General features: G+C 34.5%; 1 long non-coding RNA gene across 2 annotated transcripts in view; it reads left to right on the forward strand.

The window, feature by feature from the left end:
- The window catches only part of LOC125129923 (uncharacterized), a 269,500-nt gene extending 254,587 nt beyond the window's left edge, over positions 1-14,913 (forward strand). Inside the window, exons 3-8 of one of the 2 annotated variants that reach the window (XR_007135597.1) lie at positions 5,688-5,773; positions 6,380-6,669; positions 8,946-9,017; positions 9,759-9,919; positions 11,432-11,609; positions 14,467-14,913. This is a non-coding gene — a long non-coding RNA (uncharacterized LOC125129923). The remainder of the gene's footprint in view (positions 1-5,687; positions 5,774-6,379; positions 6,670-8,945; positions 9,018-9,758; positions 9,920-11,431; positions 11,610-14,466) is intronic. The other variant, XR_007135596.1, reaches the window with a different exon arrangement.
- The last annotated feature ends 2,297 nt before the right edge of the window (positions 14,914-17,210 follow it).

The following is a 17,210-nucleotide window of genomic DNA, read 5'->3' on the forward strand; positions in this document are numbered from 1 at the left end:
TCTTCTAGTAGTATGCGTGAAAATCACCATGCCTAAAAAAAAAAATCTTCCAAGTACTATATATACATTTATTGCTTATATATTATTAGTTGCAATTTCTTAAAATTCATGGAACCTATAATTTTATTGAAGAATCACCAGACATGTATTTTAGTATTTTTAAATTTACATAATTCACCCTAAGTTTATAGAGATAACATATATTTTAGGTAAGTGGTAAGCAAACCTTCACATTTAGGTAAGTATCAGATATAGTTACGATTGTAAAATCCCTTTTTTTCAGCAGAAGCTAATGTAGCTCCTTGTTGCTAAACAAAATGCCTTGAAAAGCTATATTAACTTCCTTTCTGAGGTAGATATCGAGTGTAATTTTGAAAGTTTAATGTACAAACTTCCAGTTATAAGGTAAATAAGTTCTGAGGATGTAATATATAGCATAGTAACTATAATAAACAAATAAATAGACTTAAGTCAATTACTTGTGTGATAAAATGTGTTCACTTAGAAGTGGGCTATAATATCTAATTTATAATACAAACCTGTATTCTAAATACCTTGTAGGTAATATATAATTATCTCTTTTTGTATTAGTTATTCATCTATATTTGGAGGTCAAGAAAACATAAAATCTTTTTCAAGACTCACTTTTTCATACATAGTTACAAATTTTTTTTCTCATTTTGATCTCTTTCTAGACAATTACTTGCTGATGTAAACCCATAATTTTTGTTTATGATAAATACTCATTGACTGCAAATTGAATTAAACTGTTTTTCATAGTCATGCAGATGTTTGGAAATGTAATAGTAAGTTTTTTTCACTCATTATAGGAATTTTAATGCTATACATACTATTCTGTGAGGAATGATCTGGAAAACACCAGACTTTTGGAAATCAGAGTATGTTTGTAGTTGTTCTATTTGTTCTACCAACAACAAGGTGAAGAGATATGAAGGAGACCATCCCCCAATGCCTGCCAGCAAATAAAATAAATAAAACTAATTTTCTAGGTCTAGTTACCTCAAAAACAATTTAAAGGGTTGAACCATAAAATTTGTTTGATTCTCTTCATTTGAATTATAAATCAAAATTTTGCTTTATGCAAAAATTTTCCTGCCATATCTAATAAATTTAGAAAAGACTCAGAGTATCTGGAAAGATAAGTCCTCTGATTTTAGGAGTAAACTTCTAGTTTTAATATTAGCTGGATAATGGTAATGATGATAATGTCATTTGAAATATTTTACACTAAAAAAAAAATCCTTTGTATATTTAAAAAATACATTCACCAAAGAAACTTAACATAAGACAGACTATAAAGTATAAACAAATTCTAGAGTTCTCCTTGTGACACAGAGGAAATGAATCCAGCTTAATACCCATGAGGATGCAGGTTCGATCCCTGGCCTCGTTCAGTGGGCCAGGGATCTGGCACTGTGAACTGTGGTGTAGGTCACAGACATGGTTTGGATCCTGTGTTGCTGTGGCATAGGCTGGCAGCTGTAGCTGTAGCTCAATTCAACCCCTAGCCTGGGAGCTTCCATATGCTGCAGGTGCAGCCCTAAAAAGCAAAAATAAATAAATAAACAAAAAAGCAAATTCTACTCATAGATGATGTCATTTTAACCTTTCTTCCTGATGTCAGTATTGATTGCACAGTAACAACCCTTAGTGAAGAGTGCTTCCAGATATCTAATATTGTATTTAATAAACACTATCCTGGAAAATCTATGCAGATTACTAGTAAATTCTTAACAACCCTGTGGTAATCTTTCATGCTGCATCTAGTATTTCTGGGTCTTTGCTTTGCAGGCACATGGTAAGAATGTCCTTTCAGACTCCACCACAGTTGGGTGGGGCCCTACAGTGAGTGCTCACTGATACATTGTGAGTGGAAGTAACACGTGTCACTTCTGGACTGAACTATTTATTTGTGGGAGCTCTCTCCCTCAGCTTTAGCTAATCACAACTTTTTAGATAGTGGTTTCTCTATGAGGCTGTGTCACAGAATGAGCAGATATGATTTGGGAGCAGATATGATGAAGTCTGTCAATTCATAACAGTTATGTAGCCTGAGTAAGAAACAACCATTTAAAAAAAAATACTAAGGTTTTTTGTTGTTGTTGTTGTTGTTGTTGTTGTTCCTATAGCCTAACCTAGACTAGCGATAACTGTCCTGTTTTACAGATTAAAATAAAGAACGCAGGTAGCAAGAGGGAGAATTAAGATACAAACTCAAGTCTATTTTCAAAATGCACACTCTTCCATACAGCCTACGGTGGCAGTAGACATCCTATGTCTTATGTATCATTTGGATTTGCAGTCACTCAGTTTTACAGCCCTTGTGAATACTTCAGGTGATTTGGTATTGTTGTATAACACTAAGGTCATTTCTCTCTGAATGCATTAAAATATATTATTTTTCAGAGACTTAAATTCATAACTCTGCTCCTGTTATGATTTTGCATAAGGAGAGCATTGGGAATTATGTAGAATAACATTTCATGGTTTTGATGTTGCATAACTCCCAGCTGCTGACCATATGAAGAAGCCACATAAACAATTTCAAATACACAATAGAGGGTTTTATTAAAAATATGTGAGCTCTGAGAATGACCAAACACTGGTACAAATTCTTAAACTTTTTGGTTTGATTTAAAGTATGTAATAAACTTCAGCATAAGGGCTTAGTTATAATGTTCCATGTCTTTGTTTAAAATAATATTTTCATTAATAAAAAATGTTTCATTGTTCTTTTAATCTATTTTCTATTAATAATTCATAAGTTTTGGGTAAAAGTAGACATTCCTTGTGCTACATGAGTCAAATTAGCTTATACACAGTCTTTATTCATTTTGCACAGAAATACTACAACAAATAATGACTTATTAGATGGTACTTAGAATAAATGATTACCCAATTTTTATGGTATGTCCATTTTTAAATAATTAAAATTGGATTTAATCTCCACAGATCTGACACAAATCAAGTGACTATTTATGACATTTTAGTATTGTATTATACCTGTAACTACAGACTTTACTGATTTAATGTGTTTTGACTATAAGCAAAATTATTGATTTTACTCATTTGACTGTCAATAGGAAGTAACCAAGGACACCTTAATCCAAAGTCTAGAGTCAAGAGATTCAATTAAAATGTAAAATATTCCAAGAAGTTAAAAAAAAAATGCCATTTGGATCCAACCTTCATAAGAGAAAGTGTTTTTCCTAAAGGGAAGTACTCTAAAAATTATGTGTTCTGAAGCATGACCAAAAGGCTGACCTAAGAACATAATTTGGATTTAAGAAAAAAAAAAATCCTGATCTTGAAAGTATCTTTTATCCTCTAAGTGGATTTCTTCTTTTTTTTTTTTCTTTTATGTCTTTTTTATCTTTTCTAGGCCCACACCCGCATATAGAGGTTCCCAGGCTAGGGGTCTAATCAGAGCTGTTGCTGTCAGCCTACACCACAGCTCACAACAACGCCGGATACTTAACCCACTGAGCGAGGCCAGGGATCGAACCCGCAATCTCATGGTTCCTAGTCGGATTCGTTAACCACTGAGCCATGATGGAAACTCCAATTTCTTCTTCCTTAAAAAATGTCATAAAATAGTATAATAAAATCCTTCCAGTATTACTATATCCAACATAAATATCCCTGAAGAACATGTAATTATACATTTTGAGTTTTTTAAAAACATTAAGAGTAAAAGGTAAGACATAATCTAGGAGCTATCAATTCCAAACAGTGTAACCAAAAATGGACTAGTACTCAAGAGTATATAAAGGAACAAATTTCAGGAAAAAAGTCAATATGATAAAATAGAAGCAACTCCTCAACATAAAATATGAAAAACATGTGTCTAATAAACATGACCATGGAATTTCAAATTAAACCATAATTGACATCATCTTATACTTTACAGTATAACGAAGAATGGAAAATGGAAAGGCCCTCTAAGAGTATACATTCATAAACATGCAAATAACAAGAATTCATGTACAATGCTGGTGAAGTGTAATCAATGCCTCTACACTGAGAAACAATTTGGCATGATTTTGTGAAGTTGAATAGGTAGATGTCTTACATTCAAACAATTTCAGTTCTAGAAAAATACCATGATATCCTCTAGCATTATGTTCCAAGAGGCTTATACAAGAACATTTACAGAATTGTTTATAATACCAAAACATTGAAATAACTCAAAATATCTGTCAACTTAAGGGATTATTATATGATACAAAACAGCTGTGAAAATAAATAAACCTCTTCTACATAATATCTCAACAGAGCTGTAGCTTATAAACATAAAATGTTGTATAAGAGAAAGTTACAGCAGAATACATACTTTCTTATATGATTAAAATAAAGTTAATAAACTAAGTTCTGTATTGTTATGGAACACCTATATGTGCTAAATGCATAAGGAAAATAACCTGTCACTATCGTTAAATCAGTACAAAGAATCAGAAATGTACAGCAATATGACACACCTTTCACTGAAAGACCTCTTGCTAATGTGCATTTTCAATGACCTTTTTAGTTGTATAATGCAAGGCCATGAACTAAACTTCCAAGTAATTGTTAATTTAAAAAATTTAATCAATGTGCAGTTTCTACATCTAAATCAACCAATATTTCTTATTTAATTTAAAGGGATGCCTTACACTGTTTTTATTATGGGCCCTTGAACCCTCTAGTGGAGATTGTATTTGTTTCAACTCTGTGCTTGTTTTACAAGTGGTTTTACAACTAATCACTTACCTATCCCACTTGGCTATCTCTGAAATGACAATTGTATGTTCGCAAAGAGAAAGTGTATAATGCGACCACTTTCAAGGAATAGTATGTCATGGATTTTGGTGCCTTCCTGGACCAAGCCAGCCTCTTCTCCCACCACAGCTATTCAGCTCCTCTGAACCATTCTCTCTGCTTCTTCTACCCTTCCTGCCCTTCAGTGTTTTCTCAACACAGAGGTCAGAGTAACTAGGTTAACACAGACATCAGATTATGCCACACTTCCTTATTTAAAAATCCTTTAGTGGCCTCTGGCTGTAGCCAAATGCTTTACAAGGGCCTTCCAGACCCAAAATGATTTAGGCCCTATTCTCTAAGTCATCTGCTCTTTTTCATGCCCATTTCTGTTTGCCCTCGCCGCCTTTCTATTCTGCCAGACATGCTCCCACAGCAAGGCCATAATACTTGCTGTTTATTCTGCTCAAAATGCTCTTCCTATGAGAACTCTGCAAGACTTGCTGCCTCACATCCTTTGGGCACTTAATTATCACTTTCTCAGCAAGACCTTCTGCTGACCAATCAATTAAAACCTTCAACTTATTATTATCCTTGTGTGTATGTGTGTGTGTGTGTAGGATTTTAAAAACTCATTCCATTTATTTATTTGTCATTTCCTTTGACTTCTAGAATCAAGTTTAAAGGTAAGAACATCTTATTTTCTCCCTTCCCCTCGCCCTTCTTTTCTTTCTGTATCAACAATGCTAATGTCCATGCTGCTGCACACGTAGTAGCCCTCATTTTGAATGAATTATTCCTGGAATTTCTGGTATTAGGTTTGAGGCACTGACTTCATAAAACCCATTGTAAAAAAAAAAAAAGAGGAAATGTATATTAAGAAGGTAACTGATAAAACATTTAAACCTCCTTGATACTTGTGATTCCAGGAGGGAAGCCCTATGGAATGGTGGCAGTGCATCAAAGACACCCAATAAATGTGAATTGATTGAAAGGATCCTGGCGCACAGGAGAGGTAAATGTCCTTGGGAAAAGGGAAAATTCTAGAATAAGTTTCAAACGACCTCGTACTCTAAGACATTGCATAAGACATAATAAAAATTTCATTCAGACTAGTGGTTTTATTTGTAATTTAGGTTTACATAAAGGGTTTCTGCACAGTTCAAGCTTCTTTCTCTTTTTCTTTTTCCAAATAATTTTCATTGCAAGATGAATTAATTTGTTTAAAACAGCAACATTTTTGTTTGCCATTTCTGCTTCAAGTGGAATTATGAACAGTACAAGGAAATCAAAAGTATAAATTTTGTCAAGCTTGTACACATATTGTTTTTGTTTCCTGCAACTTTGAAAAGACCAACCAAAAGAAAGTTTTAAAAAAAACTAACTAAAAAAAATAGGAATAAACACTTAATTTGTCATATTTGACTACCTACTGGTCAGATATTATTTTCTTGGATGTACTAAGTACATGTAGACTGTAACCTCTCTGAGAGTAGGAATATTGTTTACTTTGTTCATTGGTTCTTTTAGTACATTTCTGTTGCAATAAATGTTGCATAACATTTCTTGCACAATTCTCAGTGACATTTATAAAAACATTTATTTTTTTTTTTTTGTCCAGGTTATATGAGGGCTATGGTCATCCAAGGCTCAGCTGGATCTTGCTGGGCTCTGCTAAGCTGTGTATAGCTTCTCAGGCCAGATCAAAGAGATACAGGAAAGGTGGAACCATTCTCTGGGATGTGCTTATTATAAAAAGCAGACCACATGGCCAGGACATTTAGCACAACTTTTGAAGATTCTGCTTGGATGAAGCACATAATTGACTCACTCACTATATTTGCCAGGATAAGTCACATGGACAAGATTCACAATGGAATGAGGAATCACAGTACAACTGCAGGTTTCATGGTAAGTCTGAGCATGGACAGTTCACTTTACAGGAGGAATGAATGCCTGGAAACAATAATAGTGTCTACCACAATGATAAAACCCAAGCAATTAAAACAATGTCTTTTCCATTAGTGTATACTGAGTGTGTATTTTTAAGACATAACAACTGATTTTTTTTTCGATTTCACACCAAAACTTAGATACTAATAATAAATAATTTAACAATCAGTTAAGATTAGGAAACATACATTTAAATATGTGTATATATATATATATATATTTTAATTAGGAAAATCAAAGGCCATTGATCTACTGTACTGGTCTACAAAGTTGAATGTACATACACATACCCCAGGATATGTGAAAGCTTTTCAGTGGGTATGGTGGGGATCAGTTGATATTCAAATCCTCAACTTTCATGTTCTTTTTTCCTCATACTGTTCTTCCTAAGAAAGCACTTCTTGTCTGCCCGTTCCCTTATCTCCTATCCCATTTTACAATTGCCATTCTATCATATTAAAAAAAAAAAAAAAAAGGCATATTCCCTTCCCATGGAGAATCTTTTCAGCCCAGGTTCCAAAAATCTCCAGGGCATCAAACAAAGGAATGTGTTTATCAGTAAAAGCAAAGCAAAGAGAGCTTCATGGGGGTCTGCATCCAATTTTATCCCTGTGACCCACTCCAGGCAAGGTTCCATGCCATTACTCACTTTCTCTCTTAACTAGCTATCTTAGGACTGAAATGCAAAAGTGGGGAGGTTTATAGATCAGTATGATAATGTTAAAAATAAAGTCTGATTCTTCTTGACAGAAAACAAAATTGATTTGTTAATTGATTTGACAATGAGGACTGACTTTTTGTCAAGTGGATTATTACAGTGACATTTCCTGTAAATTGAATGAGCTAAATTTGCCGCTCTAAGGTTATAATATATTCAGGAAAACATATCGTTCATTACTGTTTAAGTCATAGTCATTTTTATATCAAATTTAAAGTGAACAAGAGGGTACACGGTATTTCAGAATTTTTTTTTAATATGGTGTATAATCAAAAATGTTTCGTCTGGACTGTGGAGACAGGAGGAAAATGAACTCCAGTGTAGTATGAATACACTGAAGATGTATATTGTCTAATTAACAATTATACATGAGGCTGGCCCTAGATATTGCAAAAAGCTAAGGATTTCTAATAAACCTCTAAAATTTCCACACACAAAACGAAATATGGGTTTTGTGATTGATACCTTGGAAGTTTTTATGTTGATAAGCTGTTATAAGAGTAGGTCTCCCAGCTACTATGAAATAAGCACAGGAAATGCAACATAATAATAAGGATCTAAATGTTATAATGGTTATTCTTTTGCACCTAAATTATGTAGTCACTCGTCATTCACAGAGTCTGCATTCACACATGGTAAACCACAACTGCGGAGGTGGAAGGGTGTGTTTTGAGGGTGTAAAATAAATCATTTCAGGGCTGCAATGACTGAATTGCTGCTCAGCACCACTTACTTCAGTTACCAGAGCTGAAGTGAAGGTGCGGTCAAACAATCAACCTCCTGAAAATTAAGTATATATGAAAGAATTACTGTCTGTAAAGCAGTCTGAACTGTATGTGTTGTAAAGTTGACTGGCTTAGACTGCTAGAACTACTTTTTTAGCCATACAGCAGTTCTTTTGTTGCAAAAGATGTACTTTACATCCATCATTGTCCAGCAAAATATTGAGGTTCTGAACTAAATTTTAAAATACATTCTTGGGCGTTCCCATTGTCCTCAGCGGGTTAAGAACCTTACTAGGATCCATGAGGATGTGGGTTCAATCCCTGGCCTCACTCAGTGGGTTAAGGATCTGGTGTTGTCACAAGCTGCTCAGATCTCTTGTTGCTGTGGCCGCTGTGGTGTAGGCCAGCAGCTGCAGCTCCAGTTTGACCCCTAGCCTCTGGAAAGTCCATATGCCACAGGTGTGGCCCTGAAAAGAAAAAAAAATTTTTTTAATTAATTATTTAATAGTCATTCTTGGAAATTATGTTACTTCCTTACATGCTATTTAAAACTCTGATTCTGATGACATTTAGTCACACAATGACTGTATACACATGATTCTACACATCTACAAATAAAGGGAAGCTCTTGATGCACATTGCCATATGCCCTATATCCAGATGTAGCCCAGGTATTTGCTCTAAAAAAGTGAAGATAATATTTAATTTTATTTTAGTATCACTTGGACACAACATAGAAAAATTTTAAAAACCTTATAACAAAGACCATCATTTAAGTTTGATTTAAGCAGTTGTGAAGAAATGACTCAGGGACCATGTTGGTAATGAAAGACAGAAGGTAAAGGCCCTGTTCCAGTACTGCTGTAAGTCACTTTCATTTGGTTTGGAAACCTGACTTCACTTTTCTATATTTTTTCCCCCTCTACATTTAACAGGTGTGTTATTTGAAGGGAAAATATAAGGTCCACAGTTATTCCTCAATGTAAAATTAAATTCAAATTAAATATATTAAATGTATTTTCTAAGTCAAAATGATTCAGTAAGCTGTTGACCCATTTTCTTAATTATATTTTTTTAGTTTTTTCTACTTACTCTATCCTGACTACAGTGTTAAGGCTTTTGGAGTTTTAAAGATAAATCAATTAATTCTCCTTTAAAATTGACATGTTAAATTAAAGGATATTGCAACAAATGGCTTATTATATTGATTAGCAAAGTTTTTAAATATTTTATTATATTTTTATCCAGTTACCATCAAACTAGCTGAGTATATTGGAAGCAAATACATAGAGAAAAATTTATTAATTTATTTGCTCATTGTTGTCTGTGTGATAGCTCTCTACTCCCAGATGCCCTCTCTGCCTTTCTTTGCACTACTTTGTGTCCCAAAAGTCTGAAGCCAATGGGCTGTATTACTCAGCCCTCTTACACTTTGGCTTCCAATTATGTTTGGTTATTTCAAAGGAGTTTCTCAAGCTGGGCGCCAGTGATATTTTGGGCTGAATAATTTTTTTGTTGTTGTAGGGGGTCTCTCCTGGGCATTGTAAGATGTTTAGCAGTACCATTGGCCTCTACCCATTAGATGTTAATGACATCTCTTTCAGCAGTGGCATCAGAAATGCCTCCAGATATCGCCAAACATCCTGTGGGAGTAAAATTTCCCCTGTTGAGCACCACTGGTTTAATAAGAAGCAACAATAGAGGATGGAAGAGGGGGAGAAAGAGAAGTGATCTGGGTACCTAAAGGTACCTCAGCCCGGGGCAGGTAATGGCTTTGCCAGTAGTTTCATTTTTCTGTTGTGATTTTCATCTGGAAGCCCTCTTCTAAGGCTGTATTTCTCACGGGATTCTCATAAGAGTAACAGCATTCTCTGTCCTTGACATATTAGTTCCGGGGGTGGTAACGCCTCTCCACTGCCTCTCCATTGTTGCTAGTACCTGGGTGAATCACCAGCCCTTGTTTATTCCTTAAACTCTCACACTCCCTTAGACAATTCCTTTATTAAACTCTCTTCAGGCTATTTCCTGCTTAATTCTTGACTAATAAAATACATCTTTTTGAAGATGCATTTTGTATCCAGTAAGCATAGTGTTTTTGCTAATCAGTGTATAGATGTACACATACATTCTTTTTTAGATTCTTTCCCATTATCGGTTATTACAAGATATTGCATATAGTTCCCTGTGCTGTACAAGTAGGTCCTTGTCATTTATCTATTTTACATATAGTAGTGTGGCCTCTGTAATCCCAAACTCCTAATTTATCCCTCCTGTCCCTTTCCCCTTTATTAACCATAAGTTTGTTTTCTATGCCATAGGACAGATTTACGATCCTAGAAGACATCTATTCATATAGACATGACTTACCCAGTGGAGGTTAAAAATAGAATTATACTGCTTAGCTGGGTCAGTGTGGCTTAAAAGCAAGACACGTGCTCATGGTGCACCTATTAAGGCCACAATATTAATTCTAGACTTTACCCACTAATAAAGATGGAGTTTATTTTTTTTTAAATGGAATTTCTAATACACTTCCAGGTCTGATCTGGATTTGTCCATAACTTTGATGAGAATGAGTACATAGAATTATCTGAGGTTGAACTTGAATACGAAAAATGATTGTCGCTCTTTCATTTATTCACATATTTAACTTTTAGCTATTGATAATTTACTAGATGATTAATATCAGGTACTGATGATATACCAGTGAATAACATAAATACCTTGATCTCATAATACTGACATACTAATGGACATCGACAGGCATAATTCTTCATTCATTTGCACAGTGCTTTTCCTATGAGAAAAAAAATTAATGGAAGAAGATCCCAGTGAAAATGCCATATTGAAGTCTTTGCTTGGCCATAATTTGGTCATAAATAATCTGTGGCTTCTATTTACATTTTATTATTCTTTTGAGTTTTGAGACTATATCAGATTGTGGAAAATTCCAAAATGAGTTAAATTTGGGTTTTGGTGGTGTTTATTACATTTTAGTGTTCTTCATCTTCATTCCCCCTTAAGGCATTTTCCAGTGGGAAAACAGCTTAAAGAATTAGACATATTGGAGTTCTCTGGTAGCCTAGCAGTTCAGGATTTGGCGTTGTCACTGCTGTGGCTTGATTCGATCTGTGGCCCAGGAACTTATTTATGCCACAAGCACAGCAAAAAAAAAAAAAAAAAAAAAAATTGGATTATTACAGTTTTGGGGGTTGGGGCCTGTTATATTTGGATCTGGAGTCTGTCACTTATTAATTGCATATTTTGATACTCAAAGGTCTAGAGCTTCTGTTTCCATGTCTGTAAAACGGCGTCGAGAGCTGAGACTATGGCTGAGAAGAGACCAGCAGGACAGTGTCTATCACTGTTCTCTTCCTCCCAACCTCCCGCAGCTGCTGGACTCCCTCAAGTGCTCTGAGAAGCTCTAAGAGATTGGTTGAATATGCGTTTCCAAGGTAATATTTGGATTTTTAATGACAATTTTTTTGGGGGGATAGCTAAACTTTCTCTAGCACTACGTTAAGAGCTTAAAATATGAACAACTGAAAAAATAATACTCTGCTTTTCTATATTTTCTAGGAAATATTATGTATTTCTTCTCTTTTTCACCCACTATACAACCTCACTGAGTTCTACTAAGTTGATGTCTCAGGAAAAAATTAGAATATATTAGCAAAAAGTGAAAGTCTCCTTCTGAAAGTGAGGTTTTCCAGACCGACTCATTTATTTTGTGGCAGAGATTACCATCACACGTCCAGGGCTTTGTTTGCCTGGAGTCAATTCCTGTGGTTCCCATAGTTGGAAGGGAATCAGAAGAAGTGGGAAAGACAGATGTTGACCAAGGCTAACCATTGGTTGGCAGCAGCAGCTTCACATGTTTGAAATCACATTGTGGTTTTTTCAGTTTGATTCTAATTGTCTGTTCAGCCTAAACACTTGCCACTCTTGTGAAGCTAAGGATCAGAAAGGCCGGTGTTCAGTGAATGTCATTTTGCTTTAACACCTCACTGTTATAACTAATGCCTTGCAAAAATATCCCAAAAGAAGGAGCATGTTGTCATGGTACTTAGGAAATGTTTACAGTTCATGGGACCATGGCAAATTTTAGAGATCAGTCTTAGGGTTTCACTTGCTTTACCTAAGGGAAGGTAAATCTTACTCTTCCGGAAAATGTGTGGGTAATTCTTACCAGCCATGCCACTGAAAGCCAAATATATTTCTCTTAAAAGTTACCCATAGATTAATCCCCTGCCCCTCAATCTCTATTTCTGGGAGGTTTCCCTTCTTCAGAAGCATGAACTCAAATAGAATATGGATTCTTAAAGTTGCAGTCAGAAGGGCAGTTCATATCTAAGCCTGGCTCTCTATTTGCTGTGTGGCCTTGAGCAAATCCCCTCACCCCTCTGAGCCTTGTTTTCTGATTTGTAACTGACCATTGCCAAGAACTGTGAAGAGGCTGATATTTTACCCCAAATTTAAGCAATGCATTAGCTTGTCCATTTTCATGGACTCTGGCAGAAGACACAAAACTACTGGATTAAAGGGGAAAAAAAAGTTTATTACTCACAGCAATAACAGTTGCCAGATAATCATTTTCCTGTGCCTTTTCTCCAAGCCTCAGTTCCCCTAAGGCAACACAAGGAGGGCTTTTGAGAATTCCGCAGAAGGGACTTTTATATTAACATTTACTTAATAATTAAGTTTTTTTAAAAAGAGTATTTTCATGCTCCCTCTCAGTTTTTGCTTTTATCACTGAATACAGAGATTGCCTAGGTTTTCTCTTCTTTTGCCAGGTTTAGTCAGGGAACTTACCTGGTTCTTCAAATAGGAGCAAGACTGAGAGGGTGTAAATATTCCTTATAAACTTCCAAACTGACCAACATTTTTTCTTTAGTCGTACCTGATGCCTCCAAGTCCTAAGCCTTACTGGATTCGGTGGCATGAGAGCCTTACTTACTTACTGGCTTCTTGCTTGTAGACCTAGGTTTTATTTTTCCCCAGTCTTCTAGACCAAACACTACTTTCAGTCCATTTTCTAGCTTCTAGAATTTTATTGACATGACACTTCGGGTTGTTAATGCTATTCCCTTTTCCTTTGTCCTTGTAGGTTTATACTTTTTTGTTCCTTCACTCTCATTTAAATGAATTTTCAGGGAGAAGTGTAACTTATTAAAAAATTCCTACAGCCGTGGTTTTAGAAGTCTATGTTCCGAGATGTTGCAAGTGTTTTCATTCTCGTTCGAGTCCTAGGTTATTAGCTTGTACAAACAAACTTAATATAAATGGTTCTATGATATTTAATTATTTTTTCCCTAACCTTTTTTCTCCCCTAGAGGTAAAAACTTACTTATTTTGCTGTGGAGACTTATGACATACTTTTTCTGAATTCTTAAAAGGATCATAATTATTTAGTCTTCAAGGTGAAGCTAATATCATGTGATCTTGTGTAAAATTCTTGTCCTCTTTCTCCTAATTGGCTGCACTGTTGTTTGATTTCATTTCTCTGATACATAATAAATGTCAGGACTTTTGTAAATATACAACGTGACACTACACATATCAAATGATTTGGAAATAGCAAAATATTATATAAATGTTAAAGATTAAGGAAAACAACTATGCATAATTTAAACTTTTTAAAAGGTGCTGTTTTTTCCAAATCATCATTTTGGTTTGTGTCTTTGTATACTATCCAATTTCCTGATAATTCTTCTTAAAATATAAAGTTCCATAAAGATATAGTACCTTTAGATGAGACTTACCAATGCCAAATACACTGCTCTCTTTTTTTAATTCATTCCATTAACATGTTTCATTCCAGTATTTTGTCAGCTTTTGAAGTGTATGTGGAATTCCATTTTAGCAAATATCATTCTAATGCCAGTTCTCCAAAGGGGAATATTTCTAGGTTCCAAAACACATGAAAAGGTGGTATGACAGTTCCAATACTATTTTACTGACGTGGATACAGTAATCTGTATTAAATTAAAAATTTTGTTTATAAGATATATTCAGAAATTCTTGTCTACCTAGTAATATTTTAAATGTAGACCTTGTTCTCTATAAAGTATTAGGTATAACAGATAATTGAAAAGAATAGAAATTGTTGTTTAATATTGTAACATATAGAACACATCTAGGCTATTTACTATCCTAACAATAGAAATATCTGGTGATCTGAAACATTTTGTGTTGCAAACCTACCACACCTCAAAAGTGGTTGAGGAGAGCCTCAAAAGGATTCGGGGCTGTGGCAGTTTTAAAATTCGGTGACAAATTATTTGATGTGATGCTTATCTCATCATGATGTAGGGTCTATATCACCTCTCCTTGAACCTGGGCAATCTTATGACTTCTTCAACCAATATAATATAGTGCATGAGCTCATGAAAGACCATACAGCTTCATCTTGTTATCTGGAACATGCCTTCTTGGAGCACTGAGTCATCATGTAAGATGACCTACTACCCTGAGGTTGCCATAAGGAAGCCCATGTTACATGGAAAAGCCACATAAAGACATTCTGGTTGACAGCTCCAGCTAAAACCAAATCTGAGCCATCCTAGGCTGGCACACGATAAATAAGTGAAATTGCATCCAGATGACGCCAGTCTCCAGCCAGTCAAGTTACTTCAACCATTGCAGTCTTCTCATCTCTGACCTCAGACATCAAGGAGACAAGTCATCCAACCTGTGCACGTCTGAAATGTCCAACCCATAAAGTTGTAAGCATAATAAAGTGATAACTGTTTTATGTTACTAAACTTTGGGATTTGTTTTTCAGCCAAAGATCTCCAACTAAACTTTAATCAGAAAGGTCCTTGAAGAATTTCATTCTTTGCTACATAATTTTTTTTAAGAATTTATCTTTGGATAAACCATTTTGCAAAAGTCAAGAGAAACATAACAAATTACCTTCTGAAATCAGAAGATGCACTCTAATGCTGTCAGTCATGTTTAATAGTGAATGTGTTGACTATCCTTTCTTTCTGTTTTTTGCTTTATGTGAGCATATTTTGCACTTTAAAAAATTTAGAGCCTCTTTTAAATATATTTACTTTTCTTATGTGTAAGAGACATTATTATTTTAATAATATTATTGCACAGATAGTAGAATGAAAATGTATCAGAATGGTAATGGATCACAAAATAAGTTTCAAAGAGAATTCAAAGTCAGGGTTAGAGATGGCAAGTTGGAGCTGGGAGATATTCTCAAGAATATATCTTTATTGGCATTGTTTGGTGTCTCATGTGCAATTTTTAATTTACAAAGTACTCCTTACCTGAAGCTTTTTCCCCTTCATCTTTCCTTATGTCCAACTTATCATTTCTTGAATACTCAGAAGTACAATATTCTTTACATCCAGAATGCTTCTCTGAAATTATGCATATCTTTTTTTAGCACATTAAAAAAACTTTAATATCTGTGTCAAAAATGATAGGAAAAAACCCCACTAGATGTCATTTATGTCCTTTGCAGTGGCTTATGGCAATTAATGATGTAGCTAGAGAATTTCACAGAAGTTTATGTTCAATAAACTTGAGTTAGACATTGTCATTCAGAAATAAATGCTTTAGATATGCCTAGGGTAGATATGCTCATTCAAAAATAAAAAATTCAACTTGGATTATTCAGCTATTTTTGAAATGAGAGAAATTCAGTTAAAGAATTCCCAAATAACCTTATGCTTCCAGGGTGATAAAAGATGATTAACTCTTAAGAGCCCTCCTGACTGAAAGTAAGCAAACCATTTATAAAAACTTAGGCTTCGTAGTAAGTTACAGTTTGAATATTAGTAATAATACCTGCAGGAATTCTTACACATGGCAGGTCACTCTTAATATGTAGCTTAGGCCATCATCATTAACATCCTTTCTAAGGATATACATTCTAAGAATGCCTATTTTTAGAAGAAATAAAGTTATATACTTATCAAGGAATTCTTGGCCGCTCAGAGAATGTAAACACATAACATTATTTAAGCCTCACCATACCCAGGAATGGGTATACTACATCAAGTTTAAAGGTATGGAAAACCAAGAATAATAATAGTTGAGTCCTATATACATAAGCAATAGTTTAAGTGCTTTATATCTATTAGCTTATTTAATTCTTAGAACAACCATATGAGGTAGTGTTATTTTCTTCAGTTTATAGATGAGTCAAATGAGTCCAAAAGAGTTCAAGTATATTTTACAAAGTCATCTAGTCAAGTAGTAAATATGGAATTTAAAGCAAATCAGACTTGTTTCTCAATCTGTATTCTTAATATTATGCTCTAAAATTACTAAGGTCTGTACTTAATTAGATCAGTTAAATCTTTCCTAAGAAAGATGAGTTTGCACTCAATTGTTCATCTGTCTTAAAATTAGGTAGATTACATAGATAACTTTCTGAAACCCATACAATCTTCTCATCATTTTTCACAGTGAATAGCTTTAAAGAAGAATTTTCCCTTGGCATTCAACTAGTTAAACATTACTGGGGAAAGAAATTGAACCCAGGCTCACTGACTTCACATCTTGAATCTCTACCTCACAGTACCACTGTATTAAGAATCAAGTGTTAAGTGACCTGTCTCTGACTTAAGAGCCATGAAGTAGTAGCTGATAGAACTTAATTCTGAGTCCTTTGGATTTAAATGCTCTTTTAAATTTATTTTTAGAACTACCCCACAAAAATCTTCTTTCCCCATTTTCCAATCTACTTCTTTCTATGCATCTTTTGGTATGTCTTCCTAAATCATATGTGGCTTTAGTCTGGGATAAACTCCTTACTGGTTCCAAATTTTATACCTAAAATCCCCATTCCCCATGAAGTGCTGAACACAAGATGTTCTGGGAAATATATATTTCCTCAAAGATTCATTCCATAGAGATTAGATTATATGTGCAGCTCTTCTGTTAACAGCCTCACTGACTTTCAAATACAAAATAAGTTAAAACTGTTGATTTTGCCTTCAGAAAGTCTCTGGAGTCTATTCTAGTCATTTTCACCACCACTCATCAAAGTTTCTGAGATGTAAACATGATAATTTTTAATATCCTATCTAAAA

The sequence above is a fragment of the Phacochoerus africanus genome, chromosome 6 (genome assembly GCF_016906955.1).
Source record: "Phacochoerus africanus isolate WHEZ1 chromosome 6, ROS_Pafr_v1, whole genome shotgun sequence".
NCBI classification, from domain to species: Eukaryota; Metazoa; Chordata; class Mammalia; order Artiodactyla; family Suidae; genus Phacochoerus; species Phacochoerus africanus.